This window comes from Arachis hypogaea, chromosome 7 (genome assembly GCF_003086295.3).
Source record: "Arachis hypogaea cultivar Tifrunner chromosome 7, arahy.Tifrunner.gnm2.J5K5, whole genome shotgun sequence".
Classification (NCBI taxonomy): Eukaryota; Viridiplantae; Streptophyta; class Magnoliopsida; order Fabales; family Fabaceae; genus Arachis; species Arachis hypogaea.
Genome location: NC_092042.1, coordinates 50,850,005 through 50,865,391, shown reverse-complemented (window position 1 = coordinate 50,865,391; position 15,387 = coordinate 50,850,005). Strand labels below are relative to the sequence as shown.

General features: G+C 37.3%; 1 long non-coding RNA gene across 1 annotated transcript; it reads right to left on the bottom strand.

The window, feature by feature from the left end:
- Window positions 1–10,759: 10,759 nt before the first annotated feature.
- Window positions 10,760–11,680, bottom strand: LOC140174230 (uncharacterized). Its single transcript, XR_011863485.1, has 2 exons — window positions 11,590–11,680; window positions 10,760–11,207 (listed from the first exon to the last, which is right to left on the bottom strand). It is a non-coding gene; the product is annotated as an uncharacterized lncRNA (long non-coding RNA).
- Between the last annotated feature and the right edge of the window lie 3,707 nt (window positions 11,681–15,387).

The following is a 15,387-nucleotide window of genomic DNA, read 5'->3' as shown; positions in this document are numbered from 1 at the left end:
ATGCCTAATTGATTGCATAAACTACTTGCTACCTATTTATCTGCTAAATATGTTTTCTACCTGTGATTTCCTTGCATGTAATAATTGTGTTTGTAACAATTAATTTCGACGGTGGTTGAGGGGTTCGGATGAGTTGGAAAAGAGAGTATTAGATAACATGAAGATCCTTAGTTAGTTGCTCAATTTTATTTATGGTTTAGTTATGTTATAAGATTCAATTTCATGTTGGAAGTTCTAGGATCGCCTTCGACTTTCCTAGCACATTATATGTTAGATATGTGGGCACTGTTACCATGCTAAGAACTTCTAATTCTCACCCCCATATATATTTTGTGATTTTCAGATGCAGGACGTGAGGCACCTCGCTAAGGCATGCTGGAAGCTTCTAATAGCAAATATCCTTTTCTTTTTGGGCTTTATTTTGGATATATATATATATATATATATATATATATATATATATATATATATATATATAGCTACTTATTATCTTCACTACTTAGGTATATGATATGTTAACTTTCTCCTAGAGGTTATTTTGGAGAAACAGGTTCTGTAAACTTTGTATTTTGGGGTCTTTTGGGTTCTCTTATATATATGTATATATATACCTTCGGGCTGGTTTATCTTTGCAAGTTGAGTCTTGAGCTTTGTTATTTGTATTTTGGAACTCTTTAGTATATAACCATGTTAGCTTACTCTTATCATGTTCCGTTTACCACTTACATTGCCGTGAGTGCTGCGCTTTTCTGTTTAACGCTTTCGTTTTCAAACTTTCTTTCAAAGGCTCTTAGATATAAATCTTTTTCGACTATACTATATATAATTTTACTTTTAGAGGTCGTAATACCTCACCACCTCTGTCTTATGACTTAAACATAAGATTCTGTGTAGTAGAGTGTTACATTACCCATGGATAATTAGGGTGAAACTCAATAATTTCTCACTACTAGATCAAACCTAAAGCATAAAAAACTTGAAAATTCTCAATACCCAATAACCAAAATGGAAAAATTGAATAGAGTTAAGGGTTGGGTGAGAAATCACAAATTTCTTACCACTTTATTCAGATGGATTTGAAGACTCGACGAGATGATTGCGTGGCCACAAATGGTGCGGCGATTGGAGCTCCAAATTGAAAGTTATAGAAGATTGAAATTGGAAGTGGAATTTGGTTTAGGATTCTTCCTCAATCTCTCCCTCTCAGCATGAATTACAAAATGAGAGGGGAGGAGTGGTTGATTGGGAGTTATATGGGTTGGGCCTTGGGCCCAATATGGGTCTGGTTTAATCAGTTCGGCTCGTTGGCCCAACTTTACGCCAAAATCTTTAAAATTAGAGTTTTAATTTGTATTTTAAATATTTTTACTTCTCCAAATTATAAAATTTTATTTCCTAATTTTTTTACTCATAATTAATTTATTAGTTAATTATTTGTTAATTTACCAGGTTTTACAGCGAGCGTGATGACTGTAACACCCTAATTACCCTAAGCCTTACCTCATGCCATAAAGCAAAGAATAATTAAATGTCACAACAATTCTAAGGCTTATATGATATTATATATGTATATATAGAAAAATATTGTAATTCTAGAAGCCTGATGAAGAAATAAGCCCAAACCAGAGTTACAAAAGCGCGAAGTGTTCACATGAAGCTACAAGCATAAAGACACAAGATATAGATACAAGATAACAAGGCATATGTAGATATATGAGTATAATAGTCATAAAATACTAGCCTCAACCCGCGGAGTTTAGGCCGACTAGCTATATACAGACATACAAAGTTTTGAAAGTTAAAATAGAATAAACAGCATCTATCTCAAAGTTAGCCTCTAAGGTAAATAAAGATACAAAAGTGAGAGTACTAAAACAAAATATTCAAAAGAAATCCAAAATATGATAAGATCTTCCGCTCTATCACCATCACACAACTCACCGAGGTGGGTTATGACCTACATCTGAAAAACAATAACAGAATATGGTATGAGAACCGGAGGTTCTCAGTATGATAATAGTGCCCAGTAATGTAACATATAAGATTTTGGGATGCCAGAGGCAATCCTAGAACTTCACAACAAGCATAAGATTCAACTTATAAAATAGTTAAATAAATCCTTAAACAGGTCATCTAACTTAAGAAATTTCTAGTCTAACATTTTACCACTATCCCACAGCCTTCATCAGCCTAACCGCTATGCGATCCCATCGCCACCACCTTTTGAACCTCCTCAATCCCAGTAGAAAACACAAGTAATAGCAATACAAGTAAAACACAAGTATAATCATGTATATCAAGTAATTCAAGAAGCAATAAAGCATGTTATACAATTAGGAAAATAATGCAAGTCGGCAAAGCAAGCAAACATATAGAATATGCACATGATGAATGCCTCTCCTATTTGCCTGTGATATCACATTGTCAGTTCAACTGCCAATCCAACACATACCCATGGGAATGTCACCTTTTAGTCATGAATATAAGTGGGATCCTCCCACGGATATAGTGCCGGGCACACTCTTGTGATCCGAAAGAATGCGAACGGGATACTCTGCTACATACCTCACATCTCAACGTAAGCGGGATAAACTAACGATCCTTATGTCGTCGCGACCTCAACAAGTGGGATTAACCAACCATCCTTGCCAGGTGGTGCACGAAATTGTTATCCCTTGGCATGGATCCAAAAACTTGGTGCGCAATACCATGATTCACATGTCTCTTCACAACTTCGCACAACTAACCAGCAAGTGCACTGGGTCGTCCAAGTAATACCTTACATGAGTAAGGGTCGATCCCACGGAGATTGTCAGCTTGAAGCAAGCTATGGTCATCTTGTAAATCTCAGTCAGGCGGATTCAAATTGTTATAGAGTTTTGATAATTAAAAGATAAATAAAACATAAAATAATGATAGAGATACTTATGTAATTCATTGGTGGAAATTTCAGATAAGCGTATGGAGATGCGTTATTCTTTCTGAATCTCTACTTTCCTACTGTCTTCATTCAATAATTCATACTCCTTTCCATGGAAAGCTGTATATTGGGGATCACCGTTGTCAATGGCTACCTCCCGTCCTCTCAGTGAAAATGATCCTCTACGGTTTCTGTACGGCTAATCAACTGTCGGATTTCTCGTCTTGGATGAAAAATACCAGGCACAGCTACCGCATGGCTAATCAGCTGTTGGTTCTCGATCGTGTTCGAATAAGATCCAATGATCCTTTTGCATCTGTCACTACGCCCCACAGTCGCGAGTTTGAAACTCGTCACAGTCATCCCCTCCCAAATCCTACTCAAAATACCACAGACAAGGTTTAGACTTTTCGGATATCAAAAATGTTGCCAATTGATTATAGCCTATACCACGAAGATTCTAATCTCAGATTCAGATGCCCCATTGTCAGAGGGGAGTTGATGTGAATCGTTGATTAGAAACCCAAGAGATATACATTCAGGCGATTGCAGATAGAACGGAAGTGGTTGTCAGGCACGCGTTCATAAGTGAGAATGGTGATGAGTGTCACGGATCATCACATTCATCAGATTAAAATGCGAGTGAATATCTTAGAATAAGAATAAGCTTGAATTGAATAGAAGAATAATAATATTTTGCATTAATACTCAAGGAACAGCAGAGCTCCACACCTTAATCTATGGTGGTAGAAACTCCACCATTGAAAATACATAGGTGATAATGGTGTTCATTGGCTTCAGCCCCAGAGAGAGAACCAGGATAACCAAGACCTAGGTCTAAGGACTAAACGTCCAAAGATGTGAGTACAATAGTAAAAAGTCCTATTTATACTAAACTAGTTACTAGGATTTACAAAAATAAGTAAATGAAGCAGAAATCCACTTCCAAGCCCACTTGGTGTGTGCTTGGGCTGAGCATTAAAGCTTTCATGTGTAGAGATTTTTCTTGGAGTTAAACGCCAACTTTTATGCCAGTTTGGGCGTTTAACTCCAGCATTTATCCTGTTTCTGGCGTTTAATGCCAGAATAGGGCTGGAAGTTGGCGTTTGAACGCCAATTTGCGTCGTCAAAACTTAGGTAAAGTATGAACTAGTATATATTTCTGGAAAGCCCAGATTGTCTACTTTTCAACGCAATAGGAAGCGCGTTATTTAAATTTCTGTAGCTCCAGAAAATTCATTTTGAGTGCAGGGAGGTCAGAATCCAACAGCATCAGCAGTCCTTTTTCAGCCTCTGAATAAGATTTTTGCTCAGGTCCCTCAATTTCAGCCAGAAAATACCTGAAATCACACAAAAACACACAAGCTCATAGTAAAGTCCAGAAATGTGAATTTTGCTTAAAAACTAATAAAAATATACTAAAAAGTAGCTAGATCCTACTAAAAATTACCTAAAAACAATGCCAAAAAGCGTATAAATTATCCACTTATCACAACACCAAACTTAAATTGTTGCTTGTCCCTAAGCAACTAAAAATCAAATAGGATAAAAAGAAGAGAATATACAATGAATCTCACAATATCAATGAAACTTAGTCCCAATTAGATGAGCGGGGCTAGTAGCTTTTTGCTTCTGAACAATTTTGGCATCTCACTTTATCCCTTGTAATTCAGAATGATTGGCATCTATAGGAACTCAGAATTTTAGATAGTGTTATTGATTCTCCTAGTTCAGTATGTTGATTCTTGAACACAGCTACTTTATGAGTCTTGGCCGTTGCCCTAAGCACTTTGTTTTCTAGTTTTACCACCGGATACATAAATGCCACAGACACATAACTGGGTGAACCTTTTCAGATTGTGACTTAGCTTTGCTAAAGTCCCCAATTAGAGGTGTCCAGAGTTCTTAAGCACACTCTTTTTACTTTGGATCACGACTTTAACCACCCAGTCTCAAGCTTTTTACTTGGACCTTCATGCCACAAGCACATGGTTAGGGACAACTTGATTTAGCCGCTTAGGCCAGGATTTTATTCCTTTAAGCCGTTCTATCCATTAATGCTCAAAACCTTGGATCCCTTTTACCCTTGCCTTTATGTTTAAAGAGCTATTGGCTTTTTCTGCTTGCTTTTTCTTTTTCTTTCTTTCTCTCTTTTTTTGTCATATTTTTTTCACTGCTTTTTCTTGTTTCAAAAATCAATTTCATGATTTTTCAGATTATCAATAACATGTCTCTTTGTTCATCATTCTTTCAAGAGCCAACAATTTTAACATTCATAAACTTCACAATAAAAAATATGCACTGTTTAAGTATTCATTCAGAAAACAAAAAGTATTGCCACCACATCAAAATAATTAAACTAATTTCAAGATAAAATTTGAAATCCAAGTACTTCTTGTTCTTTTGTAATTAGGCACATTTTTCATTTAAGAGAGGTGAAGGATTCATGGAATTATTCATAGCTTTAAGACATAGACACTAGACACTAATGATCATGTAATGAAGACACAAACATAGACAAACATAAAGCACCAAATTTGAAAAACAAAAAAATAAGAGCAAGGAAATCAAAGAACGGGTCCACCTTAGTTATGGTGGCTAATTTTTCCTCTTGAAGATCCAATGGAATGCCTGAGCTCCTCTATGTCTCGTCTTTGCCTTTGTTGCTCCTCTCTCATAGCTTTTTGATCTTCTCTAATCTCATGGAGAATGATGGAGTGCTCTTGGTGCTCCACCCTTAGTTGGTCCATGTTGTAATTCAAGCCTTCCAAAGAGGTGTTAAGTTGCTCCCAATAGTTGTGTGGAGGAAAATGCATCCCTTGAGGCATCTCAGGGATTTCTTGATAAAGAATTTTCTCATGCTCTTGTTGAGGTCCATGAGTGGGCTCTCTTGTTTGCCCCATCCTTTTCTTAGTGATGGGCTTGTCCTCTTCAATGAGGATGTCTCCTTCTATGTCAATTCCAGCTGAATTGCATAGGTGACAAATGAGATGAGGAAAGACTAACCTTGCCAAAGTGGAGGACTTGTCAGCCACCTTGTAGAGTATTAGAGGTATGATCTCATGAACTTCCACTTCCTCCCCAATCATGATACTATGGATCATGATTGCCCGATCTACAATCACTTCAGATCGGTTGCTAGTAGGAATGATGGAGCGTTGGATGAACTCCAACCATCCTCTAGCCACAGGCTTAAGGTCCGGTCTTCTCAATTGAACTGGCTTGCCTCTTGAGTCTCTTTTCTATTGAGCTCCTTCCACACATATGTCCATAAGGACTTGGTCCAACCTTTGATCAAAGTTGACCCTTCTAGTGTAGGGGTTTGCATTTTCTTGCATCATTGGCAAGTTGAATGCCAACTTTACATTTTTCGGACTGAAATCTAAGCATTTCTCCCGAACCATTGTAAGCCAATTCTTTGGATTCGGGTTCATACTTTGATCATGGTTCCTATTGATCCATGCATTGGCATAGAACTCTTGAACCATTAAGATTCTGACTTGTTGAATGGGGTTGGTGAGAACTTCCCAACCTCTTCTTTGGATCTCATGTCGGATCTTCGGATACTCATTCTTCTTGAGCATGAAAGAGACCTCAGGGATCACCTTCTTCTTGGCCACAACTTCATAGAAGTGGTCTTGATGGACCTTTGAGATGAATCTCTCCATCTTCCATGACCCGGAGGTGGAAGCTTTTGCCTTCCCTTTCCTCTTTCTAGAGGTTTCTCCAGCCTTAGGTGCCATAAATGGTTATGGAAAAACAAAAAGCAATGCTTTTACCACACCAAACTTAAAAGGTTTACTCGTCCTCGAGTAAAAGAAGAAAGAAAGAAGGGGAAGAAGAAGAAAATGGAGGAGAGGGGGGGAGAGATAGGTTCGGCCAAGGGGGTAGGAGAGTGTTTGTGATGTGTGAAAATGAAGGAGTGAATATTGGTATTTATAGGGAAAGAGAGGGAGAGTGGCCGAATGGAATTGGGTGGGTTTCGGAGGGAAAAGTGTTTGGATTTGAAAAGTGAGGTAGGTGGGGGTTTTTGGGGAAGAGGGATGGAGGTGATTGGTGAAGAGAATATAGGGAAGAGGATAAGATTTGATAGGTGAGTGGTGTTTTGGGTAGAGTGTTATAGAGATGTGTGAGGGGGGAGAGAGAGAGAGATGGGGTAGGTGGAGATCCTGTGGGGTCCACAGATCCTGAGGGGTCAAGGACTTCTCATCCCTTCTACATTTAGGCGTGCAAAAACGCCCTTAGAGTGCAATTCTGGCGTTTAACGCCAGACTGCTGCCTGTTTCTGGCGTTAAACGCCAGCTTTTATACCTTTCCTGGTGTTTAACACCAAGCTGTTGCTTGTTTCTGGCGTTTAACGCCAACTTAGTGCTCTGTTCTGGCGTTAAACGCTAGTCTGGTGCCCATTTCTGGCGTTAAATGCCCAGAATGGTTTGACTCTGTATTGAGAGAAGCTTTTCATACTTTTTCTCCATGTGTACAGAAGGAGAACCTTGAGTCTTGAATACAAGGTAGTCCTCATTCAATTGAAGGACCAACTCTCCCCTATCAACATTAATCACAGCTTTTACTGTGGCTAGGAAAGATCTGCCAAGGATGATGGATTCATCCTCATCCTTCCCAGTGTCTAGGATTATGAAATTAGCAGGGATGTAAAGGCCTTCAACCTTCACTAGCACGTCTTCTACTAGTCCAAAAGCCTTTTTCGTGGATTTGTCTGCCATCTCTAGTGAGATTCTTGCAGCTTGAACCTTAAAGATTCCCAATTTCTCCATTACAGAGAGTGGCATGAGGTTTATGCCTGACTCCAAGTCACACAGAGCCTTCTCAAAGGTCATGGTGCCTATGGTACAAGGTATTAAGAACCTTCCGGGATCTTCTTTCTTTTGAGGTAATGTCTGCCTAATCAAGTTATTCAGTTCATTGGTGAGCAAGGGGGGTTCATCCACCCAAGTCTCATTACCAAATAACTTGGCATTCAGTTTCATGATTACTCCAAGTTACTTAGCAACTTGCTCTTCAGTAATATCTTCATCCTCTTCAGAGGAGGAATAATCATTAGAGCTCATGAATGGCAGAAGTAGGTTCAATGGAATCTCTATGGTCTCTAAATGAGCTTCAAATTTCTTAGGTTCCTCAATTCGGAACTCCTTTTTGTCCAGAGGACGTCCCATGAGGTCTTCCTCACTGGGATTCACGTCCTCCTCCTCCTCTCTAGGTTCGGCCACACCAAGTAAGGTTATGGCCTTGCACTCTCTTTTTGGATTCTCTTCTGTATTGCTTGGGAGAGTACTAGGAGGAGTTTCAGTGACTATTTTACTTAGCTGGCCCATTTGTGCCTCCAAATTTCTAATGGAAGACCTTGTTTCATTCATGAAACTTAGAGTGGCCTTAGATAGATCAGAGACTATGTTTGCTAAGCTAGAGAGGCTCTGCTCAGAATTCTCTGTCTATTGCTGAGAGGATGATGGAAAAGGCTTGCTATTGCTAAACCTGTTTCTTCCACCATTATTAAAGCCTTGTTAAGGCTTTTGTTGATCCTTCTATGATAATTTTGGATGATTTCTCCATGAGGGATTATAGGCGTTTCTATAGGCTTTACCCATGTAATTCACCTCTGTGATTACAGGGTTCTCAGGATCATAAGCTTCTTCTTCAGAAGATGCTTTTTTAGTACTGTTGGATGCATCTTGCAATCCATTCAAACTCTGAGAAATCATATTGACTTGCTGAGTCAATATTTTGTTCTGAGCCAATGTGGCGTTCAGAGCATCAATTTCAAGAACTCCCTTCTTCTGAGACATCCTATTATTCACAGGATTCCTCTCAGAGGTTTACATGAACTGGTTATTTGAAACCATTTCAATGAGTTCCTGAGCTTCAGCAGGCATTTTCTTCAGGTGAATAGATCCACCTGCAGAATGGTCTAATGACATCTTAGACAATTCAGACAGACCATCATAGAATATATCCAGGATGGTCCATTCTGAAAGTGTGTCAGAAGGACACTTTTTGGTCAGTTGCTTGTATCTTTCCCAAGCTTCATAGAGGGATTCACCTTTTTTCTACCTGAAGGTTTGAACATCCACTCTAAGCTTGCTTAGCTTTTGAGGAAGAAAGAATTTGGCTAAAAAAGCCGTGACCAGCTTATCTCAAGAGTTCAGGCTATCTCTAGGTTGAGAGTCCAACCATATTCTAGCTCTGTCTCTTACAATAAAAGGGAAAAGCATAAGCTTATAGACCTCGGGATTAACTCCATTGGTCTTAATAGTATCACAGATCTGCAAGAATTCAGTTAAGAATTGAAAAGAATCTTCTGATGGAAGTCCATAATACTTGCAATTCTGTTGCATCAGAAAAATTAATTGAGGCTTTTTCTCAAAGTTGTTTGCTCCAATGGCAGGGATTGAGATGCTTCTTCCATGGAAATTAGAATTTGGTGTAGTAAAGTCACCAAGCATCTTCCTTGCATTGTTGTTGGATTTGGCCATTACTTCTTTTTTGAGATTCTCTATAAGGTTTTTTCTGGATTATTGTGCTTTAGCTTCTCTTAGCTTCTTCTTCAGAGTCTTTTTAGGTTCAGGATCTGCTTCAACAAGAATGTCCTCGTCCTTGCTCCTGCTCATATGAAAAAGAAGAGGATAGAAAAGGAAGAATAATCCTCTATGTCACAGTATAGAGATTCCTTTATGTGAGTAGAAGAAGAAAAGAATAGAAGAATGATGTAGAGAGAAGAGATGAAGAATTCGAACACAGAGAGGGAGAGAGGATTCGAATTATAAGAAGAAGAGACGAGTGTTAGTGATTAAATAAATAAATAGAAAGAGATGAGAGAGAGTTTTCAAAAATAATTAAAAAGAAAAGGAAAATATTTTTGTTTTTTTTATTTTAAAATTTTGTTTGAGTTCAAAAATTAAGAAAAGGAATAAAATTAAAAGTTAAAACAATTAGTTAAATAAAAAGATTTTTGAAAAAGAGGAAGGTAATTTTCGAAAATTAGAGAGAGAAAAGTAGTTAGGTGGTTTTGAACAAGATAAGAAATAGTAAAACAAACAAAAAGTCAATTAGTTAATTGAAAAAGATTTGAAAATCAATTTTGAAAAGATAAGAAGTTAGAAAATATTTTGAAATCAAATTAAAAGAGATATGATTGAAAAGATATGATTGAAGAAAATTTGATCTTTAAAAAGATATGATTGAAAAGATATGGTTGAAAAAGATTTGATTTTTAAAATTGATGACTTGACTAACAAGAAACTAAAAGATATGATTCTAAAATTTAAAGTTTGAATCTTTCTTAACAAGAAAGTAACAAACTTGAAATTTTTGAATCAAAACATTAATTGTTAGTATTAATTTCAAAAAATATGAGGTAAAATAGGAAAAATATTTAAATAGTTTTGAAAAAGATTTTTTGAAAATTTTCGAAAAACAAAGGAAAAAAATGAAAAAGATTTGATTTTGAAAAAAAATTTGAAAAGATAAATTTTTGAAATTGAAATCATGACTTGACTAACAAGAAACAACTTATTTTAAAAAATTTTGACAAAGTCAACTCAAAGATTTCGAAATTTATGAGTGAAATAAGGGAAAGATATTTTTTTATTTTTGAATTTTTAATTATGAGAAAGAAAAACCAAGGTTCTGAAAACCGAACCGGTCATCGAACCGCTCTAGCTACTGGTTCACTGGTTCATAGGTTCAACCGGTTTGACCGTGGTTGAACCGAAAAAACCGTTTTATAATAAAATAATAAATAAAATATAAATAAACACATGAAAATATAATTATATTCTAATGTAAACTTTAAAATATCATTCAAATTAAAAATACTACATAAACCAGAATGTTATAATCTCATTCAAATACAAATTCAAAAGTCAAAAAATAAAACAACCAATCAAACATAACATAGCAACATCAATATGCACAAAATTTCAGAATAGAAGAAAATTTTATGGAGTAAAACAGCTACCTATTTGCTCATTCAATCAAAGAGGAAGGAGGAATAAAAAAAGGACAAAGTCCATATCATCCATAGTTAACATAGAACTCTACCTCATGTTAGGGGAATGAAGAGCAGAGTAGAGTACTTTGCTAACTTACATATCTGAGTTGAGATATTCAATAAAGGTTCACAAAACTTATAGTGCAAGATGCCTGTGATGGAGGCTTATTTATTTCTGATTGAATATAATCATCAACAAGCTCGAATAACTGTAAAGATGTCTGCATCTTGTAAGGGAATGCTCGAAAGGTGCATATATCTTCCCATCTAGGTTTTAGCCTAAATAAAACAAATGCCTTAAGAAATGAGAAAACAGCACAAAGAACAATATACTAATCATAGAAAGTGACAGCCACCAAAATCAAATGTTATTATATCAAGGTACATGAAAAATTCCAATTTTAGGATGCATAACAAAACCAATGAGGACTAATTGAAGATCAGATCAGATCCAATATATATATACATAACAAAACCTATAAGGACTAATTGACATGATGAAGATTTTGCATTCTCAAAACCCTGGAGAAAAGTATAAACTATTAATATTTATATAAAAAACAATCCCGTCCCAGATAAGATTCTAATGTTGAAAAGAACGCCTAAATAATAGCTACAGACAAATATACTAAGAAATTTACAAATAAGGAGTAAGTCATACATGCGAGAATCAGGATCTTTGCGTGGATCATATCCTTTCTTGATCCAGAACCTTAGAAATGGTCCATTGGAAAAGTAGTAGGAAATTCTAGACAAAAGCGTACAAGAATAAAGAATAAAAGGTTATTGCACAAGTATCTAGCATTTCAATTGCTGCAAATTAAAAAGCCAATGACTAGATTTTGGGCAAGTCACCTTCTAAGCTTGCTATGTGTAAATATTAAGCCGATATCAAGCAAGCGTTTAGTAAGAGCATTTTTGGACCATATAGGCCGTTCATCAAACAATCTAGATACAGCCATGTTCAGTTCATCAGAATTCAATTCATCAGAATCAATGAAATCACAAAATCAGTTCGTAACAGTTTCAGAGAGTAGAGACTTAGAGTTCAGTTCATCAGAATAAGATTTTATCACAAAATCATGTTCATAACTAAATTAAAATTTACCTGGAAATGAGGAAATCTATTGATTTCTCTTAGAGCTCAAAGGACAACGCTTCAACGCTTCAACGCTTCTCTATTGCTTTCTCAGAGGCAGATCTTGACGGAGGTGACATGCGAAGTGGCTGAGGGCGCGACAGAGCTGTGTGCGCGACAGAGCTGACGACGGGAAGGTGCTGACTGCGTGAGGTATCGGAAGGCGCGACGGACCCAACGGCACCACGGAGCTGACGGCGCGACACTGGTGACAGCGTGACGGTGCTGAAGGCGCGACGGAGGTGAGTGCGACGGCGGTGAGTGCGTTGAGGGCCTCGTGGAGTCGTGGGTGTTGTTCTGTTCTGTGGGAGGCTGGAGTGATGAGAACTGAGAAGCTGGAGGCTGGACGAAGTGGAGGCTGCGAAGGGGAGAAGGGAATTAGGGTTCCCACAACGCAAAACGGCGACGTTTTGCTGCAAGGTTAAAAAACCGGCCGGCTCCCAGTTCGGTTCGACCGACCGGTAACCGACCGGTTCGTCGGTTCAAGGCAGGTTTTCAAATTCTGCGGTTTTCTTTATTATCCGAACCGCTTCAGCGTCCGGTTCACGGTTCGACCGGTTCGACCGGCCGGTTCGAACCGGTTTTCAGAACATTGAGAAAAACACAAAAATGACTCAAAACATAAAAATTTTGGATCAAAACGAATGATGCATGCAAGTACACTTTGAGTGTTAAGATGAACACCAAGAACACTTTGAAGATCATGATGAACATCAAGAACTTATTTTTGAAAAATTTTCAAGAAAAGAAACACATGCAAGACACTAACTTTGAAATTTTTTTTTAATGCTTAGACACTAACAAACTAAAAATGCATATGAAAAACAAGAAAAGACACAAAATAAGAAAATATGAAGATCAAACAAGGAGACTCATTAAGAACAACTTGAAGATCATGAAGAATGCAATGCATGAATTTTCGAAAATTTTTGAGAAAAATAAAAAAATATGCAATTGACACCAAACTTAAAAATTGACTTTAGACTCAAACAAGAAACACAAAATATTTTTTTATTTTTTTCAAAAATTATTTTGGAAAAACGAAAAAGAAGAAGAAAATTTTTGAAAGATTTTTTAAAACTTTTTGGAAATAAAATAAAGGTTGAAAGAAGAACAAATTACCTAATCTGAGCAACAAGATGAACCGTCAGTTGTCCAAATTCGAACAATCCCCGGCAACGGCGCCAAAAACTTGGTGCTCAATACCATGATTCACACGTCTCTTCACAACTTCGCACAACTAACCAGCAAGTGCACTGTGTCGTCCAAGTAATACCTTACGTGAGTAAGGATCGATCCCACGGAGATGGTCGACTTGGAGTAAGCTACGGTCATCTTGTAAATCTCAGTCAGGCGGATTCAAATGGTTATAGAGTTTTGATAATTAAAAGATAAATAAAACATAAAATAATGATAGAGATACTTATGTAATTCATTGGTGGAAATTTCAGATAAGCGTATGGAGATGCGTTATTCCTTCTGAATCTCTGCTTTCCTATTGTCTTCATTCAATCATTCATACTCCTTTCTATGGCAAGCTATATGTTGGGATCACCGTTGTCAATGGCTACCTCCTGTCCTCTCAGTGAAAATGGTCCTCTACGGTTTCTGTATGGCTAATCAACTGTCGGATTTCACGTCTCGGATGAAAAATACTAGGCACAGCTACCGCATGGCTAATCAACTATTGGTTCTCGATCGTGTCAGAATAAGATCCAATGATCCTTTTGCGTCTGTCACTATGCCCCACAGTCACGAGTTTGAAGCTCGTCACAGTCATCCCCTCCCAGATCCTATTCGGAATACCACAGACAAGGTTTAGACTTTCCAGATCTCAGGAATGCTGCCAATTGATTCTAGCCTATACCACAAAAATTCTAATCTCGGATTCAGATGCCCCATTGTCAGAGGGAAGTCGATGAGAATCGTTGATTAGAAACCCAAGAGATATACACTCAAGCAATTGCAGATAGAACGGAAGTGGTTGTCAGGCACGCGTTCATGAGTGAGAATGGTGATGAGTGTCACGGATCATCACATTCATCAGGTTGAAGTGCGAGTGAATATTTTAGAATAAGAATAAGCTTGAATTGAATAGAAGAACAATAATACTTTGCATTAATACTCGAGGAACAGCAGAGCTCCACACCTTAATCTATGGTGTGTAAAAACTCCACCGTTGAAAATACATAGGTGATAATGGTGTTCATTGGCTTTGGCCCCAGAGAGGGAACCAGGATAACCAAGACCTAGGTCTAAGGACTAAATGTCCAAAGATGTGAGTACAATAGTAAAAAGTCCTATTTATACTAAAATAGTTACTAGATTTTACAGAAATAAGTAAATGATGCAGAAATCCACTTCTAGGCCCACTTGGTGTGTGCTTGGGCTGAGCATTGAAGCTTTCATGTGTAGAGACTTTTCTTGGAGTTAAATGCCAGCTTTTATGCCAGTTTGGACGTTTAACTCCAGCTTTTATCCTGTTTCTGGCGTTTAATGCCAGAATAGGGCTGGAAGTTGGCGTTTGAACGCCAGTTTGCATCGTCAAAACTCAAGAAAAGTATGGACCATTATATATTGCTGGAAAGCCCAAGATGTCTACTTTCCAACGCAATTAAGAGCACGCCATTTGGGTTTCGTTAGCTCCAGAAAATCCATTTCGAGTGCAGGGAGGTCAGAATCCAACAGCATCAGCAGTCCTTTTTCAGCCTCTGAATCAGATTTTTGCTCAAGCCCCTCAATTTCAGCCAGAAAATACCTGAAATCACAGAAAAATACACAAACTCATAGTAAAGTTCAGAAATGTGAATTTTTCTTAAAAACTAATAAAAATATAATAAAAAGTAGCTAGATCCTACTAAAAATTACCTAAAAACAATGCCAAAAAGCGTATAAATTATCCGCTCATCACCAGGTGCATAGCGTCTCAACAATCTTAGTATAAAACAACATATCAGTGATTTTCAGAAATCATCTTCAGTACTCAGTAAAGTCATCATTTAACCTCGAGTTTTAGACTCGTCTCAACCATCATCAGTTCGTAATTCAACAATTCATCACATTAATAATCATTACAGTACTCCGCCATCTCACTCAACTAATCCATTCTCAATACTCCAGAAACCTAGGTCTCCATCTTCTAAATTCATATAGAATTTCACTAAATTAAGTCACTAACTCATCTTGAGGAGTATTAGGACCTAACTAATAGATGGTATTCTTAAACGGTGCTTAAAGAAGATTAGAAAGGTACAAAACCTTTAAAAACGAAGAAAAATAATTTTTTCAGCAAAACAGGGCATCACGTACGCATGCATGGTG